Below are 17,679 nucleotides of genomic sequence, written 5' to 3' on the forward strand. Positions count from 1 at the left end.
ACCTCATTTCTCGCACTTGCATCTTCTGTCATCTGTTCCGTTCCAAACATGAATAATACATCTTTTTAGTCTTTTCTGCGGATATGTGTGAATGGGGATCTTTTTTACAACGTCGTTGTCTGTATGTGAAAAAAATACAAAGTACATCATTGTCACTAAGTCCCTTAGTTCATTGTCTGGTATTGTTTGCGCTGTTTTGTTCTGTTTGCACCCATGTGGATATCTGTTTTGCTTTATTTAGTAAACCAAGCTGCTATTTTTGAACTAATTTGCCTATCTTCGTCTAATTGGACTAAAAACTGTACAATGGCAACATGTTGGGTTGATAAACTAACCCAGGAAAGTTTCAACCCAGCTGTGCTGCACATTGATTTTACCCAAATGTCAGCTCATATTGACTACAATGCTAAGCTAAGTCCCCCTCATACACTTTTTATTAAACAGCATAATCTGTAAAAAGTAACATTTATAAACCGATTTAACGAAATCTTACAATAAACAACAGTCTCATCCTCTAATGTGACTGTCAAGCCAAAGTTCAAGAGTAAAAATATACCAAATAACTAGCCATATTGTGTCTAAAATTTATGTTTCTCAATATTAACTTACTATTTATTGAACTGTTGTAGGAATGCAATTTACAGAACTCGGCATGTGGTTTTGAATGTCCTTTTTCTTGTTGTCTTGCTCTGGTATCCAGGGTTATTTTTCTCTCTTTTTTTTTTTTGAATATGCTTGTATATCTTTTTGTTATGTGTCCTTGTGCCTTGTAAAAGTACTATATAAATAAACAATTATTATAATTAACTAATTAATCTTCAAGAATGTCCCACATTGTTTCATCAGGGTCGTATTTTCAACCATTTTATGGTAGTACAATAGAACTTTGTATAAAGTAAAGTCATCTTGACAGCTTTAATCTCAGCCAGAGATAACCTATTTGTCCCGCATTACGTCATTTCAGTTGCTATACACAGCATGTTACTGTAAGAATGATGTTTTAAGGAAATGCTGTGGTTAAAATCAACCAATGCTGCAAACCACATTTCTCAATGTAAAATCCACAAATATCTCAATTGTAAACAGCCATTACAGCTAAACTTTATTAAAGGGACTATGTGTAGTTTTTTACATATTTTATTATCTAAAATCAATATTTTTATTCATAATTATGTCCTCAATGGTGTACAAATACCTCTGCCAATTATCTGACTTATCCTCGTAAACAAATAATTTATTATCTTTATGTGACGGGTAGGTCCATGGAGGCTTCCATGTCGTTTCGCCATCTTGGAAAATTATATTAGCAGAGAGGGTCAAAAAGTACTAGGCCAACGCGTTTCCACAAAGCGTTTTCGTTCAGAGCCAGCGTCACGTAACTGAAAGCAGCAGAAACGGAGGAGCAGAGCAGTGAGAGGCCCTTCACTACCCCGGCAAGTTTAAAATGCTGCATTGCACTGTTATTATTCATACTGTAACATTCGTTTGTTCGTTGAGTCAAGCTGCAGTTTGTTTGAAATAACAAACCTGTTCACCCGAAGGAAAACTCGACGAAGTGCTGTTAGAAGACATCCTGTCATAGCTTTTTTGTACATAACAGCTACCGTAGATGTAACACGCGTTTAAAAAAGCGAGGCACTGGAGAGCACAATTCGTTTGAATGCAAAATAAAATTTCACTGCTAGATGGGAGAAATTCCTACACAATGTCCCTGTAATAAACACCAATAGTCTGACATAGATAATATCCTCTCAAAAGTCAAAGTACTCACAGAGAGCCTTTTGTTTTAGAGAGATTGGCCAATTACAGAAATATGCTACACCATTTGAGAGGTAAAAGCGCCCAAAGCAAAATCTCTCGGCTGGCTTTAAATATTCCCTGTTATCTGAAGACAAAAGGCACTCTTCAAAACAACTGAAACAGCCTTTCAGTTGACCAATCAGCTGTCAGGGCTTTCAACATGGCACAGACTTCCATTGAGATAAGTCCTCAACCTGTGACCTTTAAAACTAAAACATATTATATGTCTATTCCACCCCCAAAATGGGTGATTGAGTGTTTAACTCCCTTCAAAGGAAACTGAGTTATTCATAAAAGGTGTGCAGGGGCAAAAAGACACACACAAACTTACAAATCCAGAGGGGGAATATGATACACCTTATCTCCAATATGGAGGATGGAACAGAGATAAGGTCGGTTACTGAAGTAAAACCCAAAATAGTTTCCTTTCTTTCTTATTTTTTTTTCCTTTGCTATTTTCCTGTTTTGTTTTAACAAAAATAACTTGTACAAATGTAACGACCACGTTAATTAAACCCATCAGCGTGGCCTCTTTCAAAACGGTCACCTGTCAAGAGAGACGTAACTTTATTAAAATTTCAATTGCCTTAATCGGAAGGCTAATCATGATCCCATTGTCCCAGTTTGATGGCCTATCATTACATCATCCCCCGTAGAGTGTATAATCAGTGTTCTTTATTCTCTTCATGGACTTACAAGAGGCAGGTTCTCTGAAATCCTCGGAAGACGTCAAAGCGCACCATGTCATATTCCGGTAATAATGATCTGCCTCGGAGAAACAGAAATAAGAGAAGAAAGATGGAACAAACCGTCCGTGTCCAACAGGCCGATAATGACTGCAGACTGTGAGCGCCGTTAAATATAATGTGTGCTTGTTCTGATGAAGCTTAATGGACCTGATTGAAATAATTAAACAAGCTACACGATACTCTTCCTTCACACCATGAACATCAGTGTGGGCTTTAGACATTAACCCTTTCACACATAAGTTTAAAATATTCTAACTGACCCCCCAGCTTGAGTTTTTCAAGGCGACCGTTATTTAGAACTTGTCACTTTAATGTTTCCATGGTGACGCGTCATTGCTTGTCACCTGACACAGCGCAACCACAACACAGTGCTGAATGAATGATCTGCTTTTATGTAATTTTCCCTTTTTTATTAAAAATATTCACAAATGTATTAGCTATAGCATGAAACACTGATATTCCGATTGTCAAATATGTGCAAGTGGATGTGTTTTGATGTTTAAACACCTTTATAACGAACGATCGCGTTAGTTGAGCTGTATGCGCGATGGGCGGCGCCATGTTAGTTTGTTTCACAGTTCAGAGAATCGGATCTGTTGGATTTACACGTCAATTCCTCCACTTCTCACGAAATGCATGAAAGTAAGTGGCCGGTGAACTGGGAGAAGAATAGGGTCAAATGTAAAGCTACTTACACAATGTGTATCTGATATGAATAAAACGTGTCGTCTTATTATAATGTAAAGGATTATTATTGCTGCTTCCATAGACATCACGTGTGTATTTTACAAACTCAAAATCATTGTTTTGCTAGTACTTGTTTGTATTTAAATGTCTGAAACCTAAAATAAACATTATGTGGTTGAAAACACTCAATAGTTGTGATATATGACAGCACTGAGTGTGTCCTTCTCTGGCTCAGCCAGCAAACGCACAAAAGCACGTTTGAATTTAGCAGTTGATCACGTGATGCACTGACCGTTCTAATCACACCGGTGTGATCGTATCCATAGACATCATATAGATAGACGCCCTATCAACCGCTACTGCCTATTGGCGCGGACGAGCCGTGGGGGCGCCATCTTAAACCGGTCACCCGCTCCGCTCAGTGTGCAATGAACTGCCAGCGCATTTAATTAATCATATCTCACTGTATACCGAACATTTTTTTTTACGCAGGTTTTTTTGCTGCAAAGGTCATACACGTAGCTACGATACAGGACTCATTGAATATTTTGTTCACAAAATACAACCAATAGTACGGTAATGTTAATTGTTAAATCTTACTTGTGTAAAGTAATCACCGAGTGATGGTCCGCCGATTTGAGCAGGAATATGCTGCACAGTGCTCTGGCATCTACTGCTGCTATGCAACGCAAATAGGAGTATGACCGGTTTAAGATGGCGGCCGCATTTCTTGCGCCTGAGCGGCCAATAGGGCATCTAGTCTCTATATGATATCTATGATCGTATCCACCTTATTCTGCTCTAAACAATGGGCGCCGCCATGACGACGACTCCGGTTGCCTACTTCCGGTTCGTACTGTATTAGCAGTGAGAGAATGAGTTCAGGCTCTACATGTGCTGTTGTTGGTTGTTTTAACAATTCAAAGAAGATAAAAAACTTTTTAGAAACTGGGTGCTTTGAGCATAAGATAAAAAGGAGAGAATGCCTATGTCCGGTTCGTGTCAGCTACATTCAATACCAGAGAGTAGACGTTTTTGGTTAGCTGCGCTAAAACTGAAGCATCCAACAAAAAATTTGTAATACGTTACCAGTAGGGATGGGCATTTCAAGCAAAAATAATATTCGAAGATCGATGGGTATTGTGCAATTAATATTCGAGAATCGCACGCTTAAATATAAGTTAAACAAAAAATAACTAAACATACGTTTTATATTTAAGTTTCACAATATAATGTTTTTTTTTTTTAAATTTATTTCATCTATGTTGATTATATGAAAAGGGAACCGCATAAGATGAGTCAGATATGATCATAAGATGCCCAATATATCGGAAAACATTTGGAATGGCTCAGACATGATTTTGACCACTTATCAAGTTTTGTTTTGTAGAAAGCCTTTCTTTAAAGTAAATTTCGTTTAGTATAAATTGTATCTTCATTTTTATCAATGTTTTATCAACAAATTGCCTGGAATATTAAATAATAAGCACAAATAGTAGATATACAGGACACAGAGGCGCGGGCGCGTGAACTGGAGCGCGTCTCATTAATAAACGAAACGCAGCGTATAAGTTACTTGCCTCACATACATGATAAGTATATCTATAGAAAGCTTGAAATGTGTAGTTTTAAACAAAATAATTAAAAACGAGCAGAAATGGGCTGCTCTCTGCTTATGTATAGGTTAATTCGTATGAAGTGTCCATTTCTCTCTATAGGCGCGTTCACTACTGCGAAGATGGCGAGTCAGTATCATCAAATTTATCTTTGCAGTCGACACTTACAGAAAACACTTATTAATAAACAATTCAAATGTTTTATGCATAATCATTACTTTTGCCGAGTTTTTTTGTGGCAAGCTTAGGCTATGCGTGCGTTGAGATGCAGAATAGCCTATATTACGAAAACGCTCATTATGGTTTAGCATTCTCTTCCATATAGTATACATAACTTCCAACCCAACTTCAGTCGTGCACGGGTAGGGGCAGTCCTACTTATTTCACATATTTTCTAACCAGCACATCACTGCGACGTTCTGAGCAAGCGGCGCTTAATCTTCATAAAGCTTCGAACCGGAAAAGGACAACCGGCTTCCGGTTCAAACCCGCTATGAATCATGGGTAAATTCGCTAACCAGGAAAAAGGTGGATACTCCAGGGACTAGCCAAGACTGATCACACCGGTGTGATCGTACGTGTGAAAGGGTTAAAGGTACAAAACAGGATAACCACTTAAATTTCGCTCCATTCATTATATATACAAGACTCACTGAATACGGATTAGTTTAAGGTACCTTTATGTCCTTTTTGGAGTGCTAAACTTTTGAACACCGCTTACTTTTATTGTATGGACAAAGACAGCTACATTCTTCTAATATCATCTTTTGTATTCCGCAGGTAGAACAAAAATCATAGAGTACACTGTAAAAAAAAAAAAGAAGAAAAGTTGCTGCCTTAAGTTTTTAGTACAATAATTTCAACTTAAATTATATTAAACTGAAATAACATTCCTGACTCTATGAGAAAATGATTTTCTCCTTAAAAAGAGTAGTCAGACACGTTTAGTGCTCAGACACAGAGATTTGTTCTGACAATGCGATGGAGAACTACCTGAACATTACAACTGAATTTGGTATTTTAGACAAATAAATTATATGTCTCAATGCAGAATCAAAATTATAGATGGGTGCTAGAGGGATACAGCAATTACTGGTGTTTCAGAGAAGTCTGCTCTTAAAAAGCCATTTTATTTAGATGTCATGATACTGTTTGACATCTAATTTGAGAGTAGTTCTGTAGGAGCCGCCTGGAATTATTGGCATCTAAAATAAATGAACAGGCGGACGACAGACTGAACAACTGACCGACCGGCAGTATGTAGTCAGCCGATTACCCAGTCACCTTCACAAGCATGAAAAAGAAAAAAAAACAAAGTTGGGGGAAAAAACATTTCATTCTGATGAATTCAACAGCTGGCCATCTCTCTAAGTGTCAGGGAGGGAGGGAGGGAGGGAGAAGAGTCTCAATGAAAACAATGCATTTAGAGCATATCAGGGGCCTGTTTCAATAAGGAGCTTCAACCAACTCTGAGTTAAAACTTGAACTCTGAGTTGACTTACCCTGAGATGGGAAACTCTTGAGTTTTCGGTTTCAGAACAGCTGAAATTAGTAAGTTCAATCAACTCTAAGTTGACTGACTCTGAGTTAAGCGGGTGCACCACAACTATAAAAAGCCATTATCAATGGAGCACAGATATTATGAGTCACCATGGTAACAGCGCCAGACAAAAAGAGGTCTGCATATTTCTCACCAGCAGTACGCAAACATTTTTTTTTAGGCAACAGGGCAGCAGCGGCAATCGAGAGAGTTAGTTTGGGAGAAAATAGTTTCTCGAATCAATGCGTAAGTTTACATTTAATTTACTGTTATACAGTGTTGGGTGTAATTAGCAAGTATTCTAAATACTGTAATTTAATTAACGGGATTACTCTTAATTCTTCTGTTATATAAAGTAAAATACGTTGTCCTTGCATTAAATACTGCATAGACTAGAACAATTCTGTATAAAACAATAGTGGATTTAACATAACATTTTTAAAAGGTATATTTTTAAATGTAACCATCTCTCTCTACACTTTGATCAATTCAAGAATAATTCATGCAATTGTATATTGTTAATTTGAAAGCATTAAAAGTGTAGTTTATTGTCTCTTTTTGTATTGTTCAAGTGGTTGAGGTTGATATGGGATTTATAAAGTAATTAGTAATAAGTAGACCAATACTTTCTAGAGATAGTAATTATTACATTAATCTAATCCTGCAGGCATTAAAAGAGCATGGCAGCAGCTGAAAATGAAATATAAAAACATTATTCAATCAGGTAAGGCTTGAGCATATCATGGATGTAGGCTACCTGACTTTACAAACATTTGACATATTAAATAACTAAATAGCATCCAGTGTCTAGCAGTGCAGCAGCATTTTTGACATAGGTCTAATTAACACAATTACATGTTCATTCTCATTTGGCTTCTACTCAGCCAACAGAAAGAAGGAAGAGGCTCGAAAAGATGGAGATAGAGATGGAGATGCAGAGGATATTAAGATGGAGATGCAGAGGAGATGGAGATGCAGAGGAGATGGAGATGAAGAGGAGATGGAGATGGCCCTGAGCCTGAATGCTGGAAGGCCAATGGCTGAGGGAATTCCTGGAGGGACTTCATCAGAGCCAGTCACTCCCGAAGATTCAAGTGCCTTCATAAAATGTAAGAGGTCTACATATGTGTTATTTTTTATATAGGCTGTTTTTGATATTTCCATATATTTTACTTTGGGTTGGGTTTTTTGACGATCCCAACATATTCTGATGGTAATATCTGTCTTTTGGAGCCTCCTGTCCAAACAGAACCCCATACAGTTGTAAGTAGCCTACTCAATACACCAGAAATTAAGACAAATAGTATTATAAAGTGTGCTCAACCAAATGCTCATCTTCACACGACGATGGGGATGAAGAAACAGTTTCTGACGCCACAGAGAGGCCTACAGAGCAAAAAGTAATATTATGTGTTTACACATCAAACAATCTACACATTCACATTTCTTCACATTATTTATGTGTAGTAGCCTATAGAATCTAAGTTTATATCTAAGTATAAACGGATATTCTTATCTCTCCCCCGTCCCCCAGAGTGTGGAAGAACAGTAGGAGGAAGGTCCATCAACTTCTGGTGCACAGATGAACATAGTTCAGTGATTTTCAGTGAATGCCACAGTTTAATTCTGTAGAATTTGTTTAGAACTACATGATGTAATCTACTGTATTTTCAGTTGCCAGTTAAGAAGTTATATAGACTTCATCTTATAAAAAAAATTGGGGGAAAAAACAGCAATGAAAAAATGTACCGAAAGAATGAATGAGGTGTTTAAACACCGCTTCCTCTTTAAAAAAGGGGAGGAGACCGAAATAAACTCTGGGTTTACTGAAGAAAACCTGCTCCCGACCAGGTTAGGTTCACAGAGTAAGTTACCATGGTAACTGACTCGAAGTATAAGTTACCTCTCTTTCAGAAACGGGCTTGACTTACCCTGCTTTCTCAGGTTTGACTTACCTCCCCTTCTGAAAAAGAAAACTCATAGTTTCCCTCATCTCAGGGTTAACATACTCAGAGTTTTCACTTAACCTCCTTTCTGAAACAGGCCTCAGGTGCTTGCCGAATGTGAAAACAATGGATGGAACGCACATCTAACGTTATATGGGTAACTTCATTGTTAAATTTTAGAATCCCCTGAAATAAGTCGTATTCTGATGTGTGTTTCTGACATGATCAGTTAACTATATAGCTTTTAACACTTTCAACACCAGAGTTTTTTTTTTTTAAGTTTCCAGCCACCGCCAGCATAATTTCATCGATTCATGCATTACTTTTATCAACATTCGAATGTGTTTAAGTTTTATAAAAAAGTAACATTTTGAGAAAAAAGCTGAGAAAAATGTATTCCCTTTCAAGGGAACTCGCGTTGCGTCGATTGACGCTAAGGGGACGCTTTGCATGTTGATGTATTGAAGCTCATGTAAAATCAGTCCAATGGCGTGAAGGGACGTCAGAAGCGGGTGACGTCATGAACCAGGAAGTATAAAGCCGGTTCAAAACCCAGCCGCGACAGCTTTTGTGTCTTCACAAGCGCTCTATGTGAAATTGTCCTTGTTATTTGGTATATACCTATTGGTATATATATATATATATATAAGACTATAGCGAGCAAGCAGCAGTTTAGAGTGTGTGTGCTCCCCTGCCCCCGTTATTTAACGGGTGGGGACACACACACTTTATGTGTTGTTTATTTTGGAGAGAAGCATGCACGGTCAGCGCTCGAGGGTGCTGACTTTGAGCACTGTATTGTGTTTCCCTTGGGGACACTCCGATCCCGCCTGGCATTTTTTAAACGAGGACGCCCAGGCTCGCGTTCCCCAAGGCTCAGGTCCCGCTGCTGCCGAGGCACAGCGAAGACTTCAGACTTGGGGTTCGCGAATGGATCTGTCAGCGGGGTTAGAGACGGGCTCTGCCTTATCTCTGACTTCACCTGACAGATCTAATGCCTCGTATCAGTGTTCGGAAGCACGCGCTGCGGTTTCTTCCACCCCGATACAGGCACAAACACTACAGCTATCCAGTTCCGATGGACTGGATGTTGTTAGTGTTTATGCTCGTGATACTGAGGATTCACCACCTCAGTCTCATGTTTTTGAGGAGCTTGTTGAGGTTGTAACAAAAGCGGTCCAAAGAATACATATCGATTGGCCGGAAGATAAGCAGGACGTTCGTTTAAAAAGCAAACTAGACGAACGCTTCCTGTCCTCTCATTCACAATCTCAACGCCTGAGCCTTCCGTTTTTTCCCGATCTCCACACTGAGGTGTCGAGATCGTGGACAAAACCTGTGTCATATAGAATGTACAGTGCACAATCATTATGCTACTCTTCTATTTCACAATATAAAGAAGGTGGAAGAGATGCTTGCGAGCTATCTCTCCCCTGAATCTGCATCTTCCCTTAAAGCCACATTATTACCCACCAAACCAGTTAGATTAACTTCAGCTTTGGTGGGTAAGGCTTATTCAGTAGCTGGTCAGGCTGCAGCATGTCTTCACACAATGTCGCTGCTGGAGGCTGAAATGTTAGGAGACATTAATGAGGGCGGGGCTATTTGCCCGAACGCAGTTTGCGAACTGCGTCGAGCCACAGATTTGTCTCTCAGGGTCGCCAAGGAGACGGCTATTTCTATCGGCCGTTCTATGCCAGCCCTGGTGAAAACCTATTAAAGAAAATGAGAAAATATTTTTATGGATTTTCCTATCTCTTTATCTGGCCTCTTTGGTGACGCAGTGAACACGGTCATCGAGAGGGTTCAGGAGTCAGCCATACAAGAAACGGCTGCCTTCCAAAAACTTCAACCCTCGCCAGACACATGTCTCTGGGGTTGCTGAGCGGGAGCAGCCCCAAACTTTTAAAAACTGTGCCACACAAAAACAGAGCATGGCTTCCCGTGTTCCCCCACAAAAAGACTGGGGACACGGAAAGCGTGCTCAACAGCAGCCTTCAAGGGGTAAGACGGATCTGAGGGCCGTCATTATTTCCAAGAAAGCTGCAAAGAAAAGGCCTGACGTCCGAGGGTGCAGGCCATCAAGGGCAGTTCCCCACTGAAGCAGAGCGGTTAACACCTCTTTTTACGGTGCCCTCGGGGGACCGTTATGCTAACCCTGCCACCTCGTGTGTTACAGGGCGCAGCGGTCTCCAGCGAGCACATATCTCATGTGCCACCCAGAAACGTAGTGGCCCTGGGATGCCCTCCCCCTCTGAGGAGGGTCCTAGAGCAGTCAGTTCAGTCGTTCCCTGCCGGTTTGCCGTTACAGGGCGATGGGCTGATTGCTCAACAAAAACTGAATGCAGAAACCAGTCTCGAGAGGCTGGTACCTTTACTAGAATTCTTGGCAGCGTGAAGCTACTGCCAAATATTTCTCATTAGGTCCTGCAGACCATAAGGGTCTTTCATCCCACCGTGGTGAGCCCCGAGCAGGTTTTGGTAATGGAACAAGAAGTGAAAATCCTGTTGGACATAGGGGCCATAGAATATGTACCTCCCTCCAGCAGGGACACCGGGTTTTTCAGCCGGTATTTCATCGTTCCAGAGAAGGATGGGGGGTTGCGTCCCATTTTGATTTTAATAGTTCTGTACGTTTCCATCATGTAACTAAGGTTCAAAATGTTGAGACAAATCGTGCCACAGATCAGCTCCGAGGACTGGTCTGTCACGAAAGATCTCAAGGACGCATACTTCCACTTTTCCATCCTCCTATATCATGGGAAGTTCCTGAGATTTACTTTGGGGGGCAAAGCATACCAATATCGAGTTCTTCCGTTCGACCTAGCACTATCACCCCACACTTTCACGTAATGCGTAGATGCAGCTCTGGAGCCACTGCGTCCTCAGGGTATTCGCATGATGAACTACATAGACGATTTGTCGATTCTAGCTCAGTCGCATCTGTTGGCGGTTCGGCATCGAGATGTCGTTCTCACCCACATGAAAGAACTGGGGTTACGGCTAAACGCCAAGAAGAGTGTACGTTCTCCATTACAGAGGACCACTTTTCTAGGGGTAGTGTGGAATTCTATGTTGATGCGGGCGCGCCTGTCTCCGACATGCATAGAGTTCATCCTGTCAGCTGTGGAAAGAATAATGCTAGACCAGTCACTAACTGTGAAACAGTTTCAGAGACTGTTGGGTTTGATGGCAGCAGTGTCCAGCATGATACCGTTTGGCCTGCTGTACATGAGACCTTCGCAGTGGTGGCTCAGGACCAAAGGGTTTTCCCCGAGGGGCAACCTCTTTCGCATGATCAGGGTTACGTGGTGATGTCTACGTGCCCTGGTTATGTGGAAGAAACCTTGGTTCCTCTCCTAGGTCCCTGTGTTGAGAGCTTCTTGTCGTTGCAGGATGCTAACGACAGATTTCTCCTTCACGGGCTGGGGGAACGATCCTGGAAGGACGCTCAGTTCAGTGTAAGGGTTTTCCCCGAGGGGCAACCCCTTTTGCATGATCATGGTTACGCGGTGATGCCTACGTGCCCTGGTTATGTGGAAGAAACCTTGGTTCCTGTCCCAGGTCCCCATGTTGAGAGCTTCTTGTCGTCGCGGGATGCTAACGACAGATGCCTCCCTCCCGGGCTGGCTAGCGATCCTGGAAGGACGCTCAACTTAGGGCCTACCAGACCTCAGGGGCCACCATGTGTGGGTCCACACAGACAGCACATCGGTGGTCACCTATATAAGTCATCTAGGAGCAGACATCCTGTTGAGATAGGGGCTGAGGCCCGGGGATTAGATGTTACACCCTGAGGTGGTGGAACAGATATTTAGGGAGTTCGACCAGACTCAAATGGATCTGTTTGCGTCTCGAGAGACTTCTCTCCCTGTCCACTCTGGTTCTCCCTCACGCATCCAGCTCCTCTCAGACTGGATGTTTTGGTACAGACGTGGCCGAGGCTGCGTTTGTATGCTTTTCCCACGATCGCTTTGCTCCCGGGAGTTCTGGAGAGAGTTCGCAGGGACCATCTGCGCCTACTTCTTTTAGCCCCGCGGTGGCCGGGCAGAGTACGGTTCCCAGATCTATTGTGTCTCCTCTACGGGCCTCCTATGGAGCTTCCCGTCAGGAGAGACTCTCTGTCCCAAGCAGAGGGCTCTATATTTCACCCTCGTCTCAAACTGTGGAACCTGTGGGCTTGGCCTCTGAGGGGGCCCAGCTCACAGGGTCAGGTCTCTAAATCGAGGTTGTGGAGGCCATTCTACAATCCAGAGCTCCCTCCACGAGGAAAATGTATGCCTGAAGTGGAAGGTTTTCACTTCATGGTGCAGTGACCATCAGCTGAACCCAGTTAACTGCCGGTTGGTACAGTGCTGGAGTTTCTGTAGGATCGGTCTTAGGTGCTTAGCACATTCCTTTGGGGGGAATGTCTGTGGGTAAAGACCCTCTGGTATATCGTTTTCTATGTGGCACGTTGAGGCTGAGGCCTGCTGTACGCACTAGGGTACCGACTTGGGACCTGGCTATTGTCCTCCTAGGCCTTTCCCAGGCTCCCTTCGAGCCCCTGGAGGAGGTTCAAGCTAGTTTTCTTACTTTAAAAACTCTGTTCCTCCTCGCTGTTTCTTCCCTTAAAAGAATAGGAGATCTTCAGGCTCTGTCGGTTGCACCCTCGTGCTTGGAATTTGCACCTGGAATGGTTAAAGCGTTCATTCATCCTAGACCAGGTTATGTTCCTAAGGTCCCCACTAATGTGGCCCAATCTATAGTGCTGCAGGCCTTCTGTCCTCCTCCGTTCCAGGATGCGGACCAGGAAAGGCACAATTTTCTATGCCCAGTGAGTGCGTTGGATGCTTACGTCCACAGAGTTGCCCTGTTGCGTAAAACCGAACAGTTATTTGTCTGCTTTGGACCCCCTAACAAGGAGTCCCCTGGATCTAAGCAAAAGATGAGCAAGTGGGTGGTCGAGGCCATCTCACTTGCTTATGAGTCGACCGGACAGCCTTCACCAATGGCCGTTCGGTCTCACTCAACTAGGAGTATGGCGGCCTCTAAGGCCTTATTGTCAGAAGTACCTCTTCAAGATGTTTGTGATGCGGCGGGCTGGTCCTCACCTCACACATTCGTTAGGTTCTATTCTCTGGACTTAGACTCTACACCAGGGTCCCGAGTGCTCTCGTCCTAGTGCTGCTCGCCCTGATTTCACACTGGACAGGCACTTCTCGCTATGGTGGCGATAGATGTTCCCTTAGCGTTAGATCGAGTCCATTAACACCCACAAAGCTTCACAGTCCTATAGCTCGTCCTGGGTCAACATTTCATTCAGTAACATTAGGCAGTTTTGATTTATATGGTGTTTAATGTTAATGATTGCGCTATTTATTTTACATTTGCATCTGCTTGTATCGCTTGTTTCTGCTTCTTCTTCACCTGTGTTTTGATCAGGAGAGGAACTTTTTCAGAAGATACGTAATAGCGCCCCCTACCCAGTGGTTAAAGTGGTATTTGGCAGGCGGTGGAACCCTCCGATTTTGTGTAGGTGCAACAGGGAAAAACCGGACAACATTGAATATCGTGGTAAAGCAATACTTTTTGGGACAAGAGAGTCACTGTGGCAACAATATCACAATACTTATTTACTTGATATGTTAATGGTTTTATTTTGGTCCATCTATATCTACATCTACACTGATATGATGACGATACCATGTTAAAATTGCTGAACACCACAATATGGAACACAACCTTGTTTTTCACAATGTAAATTTAAATGGGAAGTCCAAAACTGGACTCAAATTTAACTGTTACGTGTGGGTTTTGCTGTGTCTTGTATATCACGTGATTCCTTGTTTGTCATGTGACCCTGCCATATGTCTTGTCTTTTGTTGTTGTTGCTCAGTGTCCACAGGTGTTCCTCGTCCATGTTTATTAGTCTCCCTAGGTGTTTCTTATTAACCACGCCCCCTTGTTATCTTGTTTAGCTTGTTTGTCTGTGTATTTAAACCCCTGTGTTTCAGTTGTTGGCAGTCGGTTGTTGTTTTATGTTACTCCTGTCCTGTTCTGAGTTCCCTGGATTTCCTGTTTTTGTATTTGTTTAATTAAATGTGCTTGCAATTGGATTCACTCTCCGTTTCATTCCTGACTGGATGTAACAGAACAACCGACCCAAGATGTATCCAGCAGCCAGTCTCTTTCGCCTCAGCCAAGGTGACCGCCCTATTGGGAAATATGTGGAGGAGTTTTGTGGACTTTGTGATGGGGTGGACGTTGATGATAATGTCTTGAAAGATATGTTCCGTTATGGCCTTACGGACCTCCTAGAGTACCTTATGCCGGACAACACCCCTCAATGGACTTTAGAGCAGTACATTGATATTGCCCTTCGGATAAGCTCTGCGCTTCACGTCAGCCACATCCAGCCAGAGCTTCACGTCAGCCGCGTCCAGCCAGAGCTTCACGTCAGCCGCGTCCAGCCAGAGCTTCACGTCAGCCACGTCCAGCCAGAGCTTCACGTCAGCCACGTCCAGCCAGAGCTTCACGTCAGCCACGTCCAGCCAGAGCTTCACGTCAGCCACGTCCAGCCAGAGCTTCACGTCAGCCACGTCCAGCCAGAGCTTCACGTCAGCCACGTCCAGCCAGAGCTTCACGTCAGCCACGTCCAGCCAGAGCTTCACGTCAGCCACGTCCAGCCAGAGCTTCACGTCAGCCACGTCCAGCCAGAGCTTCACGTCAACCACGTCAAGCCAGAGCCGAGGCCCTCTTCGCCGCTGGTCCTGCCCAGCACAAGGCCCTCTTCGCCGCTGGTCCTGCCCAGCGCTCAGTCCTCTTCGCCGCTGGTGCTGCCCAGCTCAAGGCCCTCTTCGCCGCTGGTCCTGCCCAGCGCTCAGTCCTCTTCGCCGCTGGTCCTGCCCAGCTCAAGGCCCTCTTCGCCGCTGGTCCTGCCCAGCTCAAGACCCTCTTCGCCGCTGGCCCTGCCCAGCGCTCAGTCTTCTTCGCCGCTGGTTCTGCCCAGCGCTCAGTCCTCTTCGCCGCTGGTCCTGCCCAGCTCAAGGCCCTCTTCGCCGCTGGTCCTGCCCAGCTCAAGACCCTCTTCGCCACTGGCCCTGCCCAGCGCTCAGTCTTCTTCGCCGTTGGTCCTGCCCAGCGCTCAGTCCTCCTCGCCGCTGGTCCCGCCCAGCTCAGAGCCCTCGCCGCTGGTCCCGTCCAGCCCTGAGCTTTCTTCTACCGATCCAGAGACTGTTCAAGTCACGTCTGCCGATCCAGAGACTGTTCAAGTCACGTCTGCCGATCCAGAGACTGTTCAAGTCACGTCTGCCGATCCAGAGACTGTTCAAGTCACGTCTGCCGATCCAGAGACTGTTCAAGTCACGTCTGCCGATCCAGAGACTGTTCAAGTCACGTCTGCCGATCCAGAGACTGTTCAAGTCACGTCTGCCGATCCAGAGACTGTTCAAGTCACGTCTGCCGATCCAGAGACTGTTCAAGTCACGTCTGCCGATCCAGAGACTGTTCAAGTAACGTCTGCCGATCCAGAGACTGTTCAAGTCACGTCTGCCGATCCAGAGACTGTTCAAGTCACGTCTGCCGATCCAGAGACTGTTCAAGTCACGTCTGCCGATCCAGAGACTGTTCAAGTCACGTCTGCCGATCCAGAGACTGTTCAAGTCACGTCTGCCGATCCAGAGACTGTTCAAGTCACGTCTGCCGATCCAGAGACTGTTCAAGTCACGCCTGAACCTGATCGCTCTATGTTTGTTTCTGTGTTTACGTCTCTCCTTGTGGCTGTTTCTGTTCTGGTGTCTGTTCCAGAACCGGAGCCAGTGTCTGTTCCCGAGCCCGTGTGTGTGTTGTCTGTTCCCGAGCCAGAGCCAGTGTGTGTGTTGTCTGTTCCCGAGCCAGAGCCAGTGTGTGTGTTGTCTGTTCCCGAGCCAGAGCCAGTGTGTGTGTTGTCTGTTCCCGAGCCATTCTGTGTGTTGTCAGTTCCCGAGCCAGTGTGTGTGTTGTCCGTTCCCGAGCCAGTGTGTGTGTTGTCCGTTCCCGAGCCAGTGTGTGTGTTGTCTATTCCTGAGCACGAGCCAGTGTGTGTGTTGTCCGTTCCGGAGCCAGTGTGTGTGTTGTCTATTCCTGAGCACGAGCCACTGTGTGTGTTGTCTGTTCCCGAGCCAGAGCCAGTGTGTGTCTTGTCTGTTCCCGAGCCAGAGCCAGTGTGTGTGTTGTCTGTTCCCGAGCCAGAGCCAGTGTGTGTTGTCTGTTCCCGAGCCATTCTGTGTGTTGTCTGTTCCCGAGCCATTCTGTGTGTTGTCCGTTCCCGAGCCAGTGTGTGTGTTGTCCGTTCCCGAGCCAGTGTGTGTGTTGTCTATTCCTGAGCACGAGCCAGTGTGTGTGTTGTCCGTTCCCGAGCCAGTGTGTGTGTTGTCTATTCCTGAGCACGAGCCACTGTGTGTGTTGTCTGTTCCCGAGCCAGTGTGTGTGTTGTCCGTTCCCGAGCCAGTGTGTGTGTTGTCCGTTCCCGAGCCAGTGGGTGTGTTGTCTATTCCCGAACCAGTGAGTGTGTTGTCTGTTCCCGAGCCAGAGTCTGTGTTGTCTGTTCCTGAGCCAGAGTCAGTGTGTGTGTTGTCTGCTGTTCCTGAGCCGGTGTCTGCGCCGCCCTGGCCGCCCGAAGGGTCTTCGCCGCCCTGGCCGCCCGATGGACTGTCTTCTCCGCCCTGGCCGCCCGATGGACTGTCTTCTCCGCCCTGGCCGCCCGATGGACTGTCTTCTCCGCCCTGGCCGCCCGATGGACTGTCTTCTCCGCCCTGGCCGCCCGATGGACTGTCTTCTCCGCCCTGGCCGCCCGATGGACTGTCTTCTCCGCCCTGGCCGCCCGATGGACTGTCTTCTTCGCCCTGGCCGCCCGATGGACTGTCTTCTCCGCCGTGGCCGTCCGAGGGCTCATCTCTGCCCTGGTCCCCTGCGCAACCTTCTCTGCCCTGGTCCCGTTCCCCTGTTAGGACTTGGCCCTCCTACCCTCCCCCAAGACCACCTCCGCTTCACCACCCTCCTGAACTTTAGTGTTTTTGTTTCAAGGGGCGTCGGGAGCCGCCCATAGGGGGGGGGCTATGTTACGTGTGGGTTTTGCTGTGTCTTGTATATCACGTGATTCCTTGTTTGTCATGTGACCCTGCCATATGTCTTGTCTTTTGTTGTTGTTGCTCAGTGTCCACAGGTGTTCCTCGTCCATGTTTATTAGTCTCCCTAGGTGTTTCTTATTAACCACGCCCCCTTGTTATCTTGTTTAGCTTGTTTGTCTGTGTATTTAAACCCCTGTGTTTCAGTTGTTGGCTGTCGGTTGTTGTTTTATGTTACTCCTGTCCTGTTCTGAG

At 44.9% G+C, this 17,679-nt stretch overlaps 1 protein-coding gene across 1 annotated transcript in view; it reads left to right on the top strand.

The window, feature by feature from the left end:
* Positions 1-7,059: 7,059 nt before the first annotated feature.
* Positions 7,060-17,679, top strand: part of flrt2 (fibronectin leucine rich transmembrane protein 2) — a 62,934-nt gene continuing 52,314 nt past the window's right edge. Inside the window, exons 1-2 of the mRNA XM_077220478.1 lie at positions 7,060-7,116; positions 7,277-7,501. The gene's annotated coding sequence lies outside the window, so the exon portion shown is untranslated. The remainder of the gene's footprint in view (positions 7,117-7,276; positions 7,502-17,679) is intronic.

This window comes from Siphateles boraxobius, unplaced genomic scaffold (assembly GCF_051911475.1).
Source record: "Siphateles boraxobius isolate OS27281-9 unplaced genomic scaffold, OSU_SipBor_1 8, whole genome shotgun sequence".
NCBI classification, from domain to species: Eukaryota; Metazoa; Chordata; class Actinopteri; order Cypriniformes; family Leuciscidae; genus Siphateles; species Siphateles boraxobius.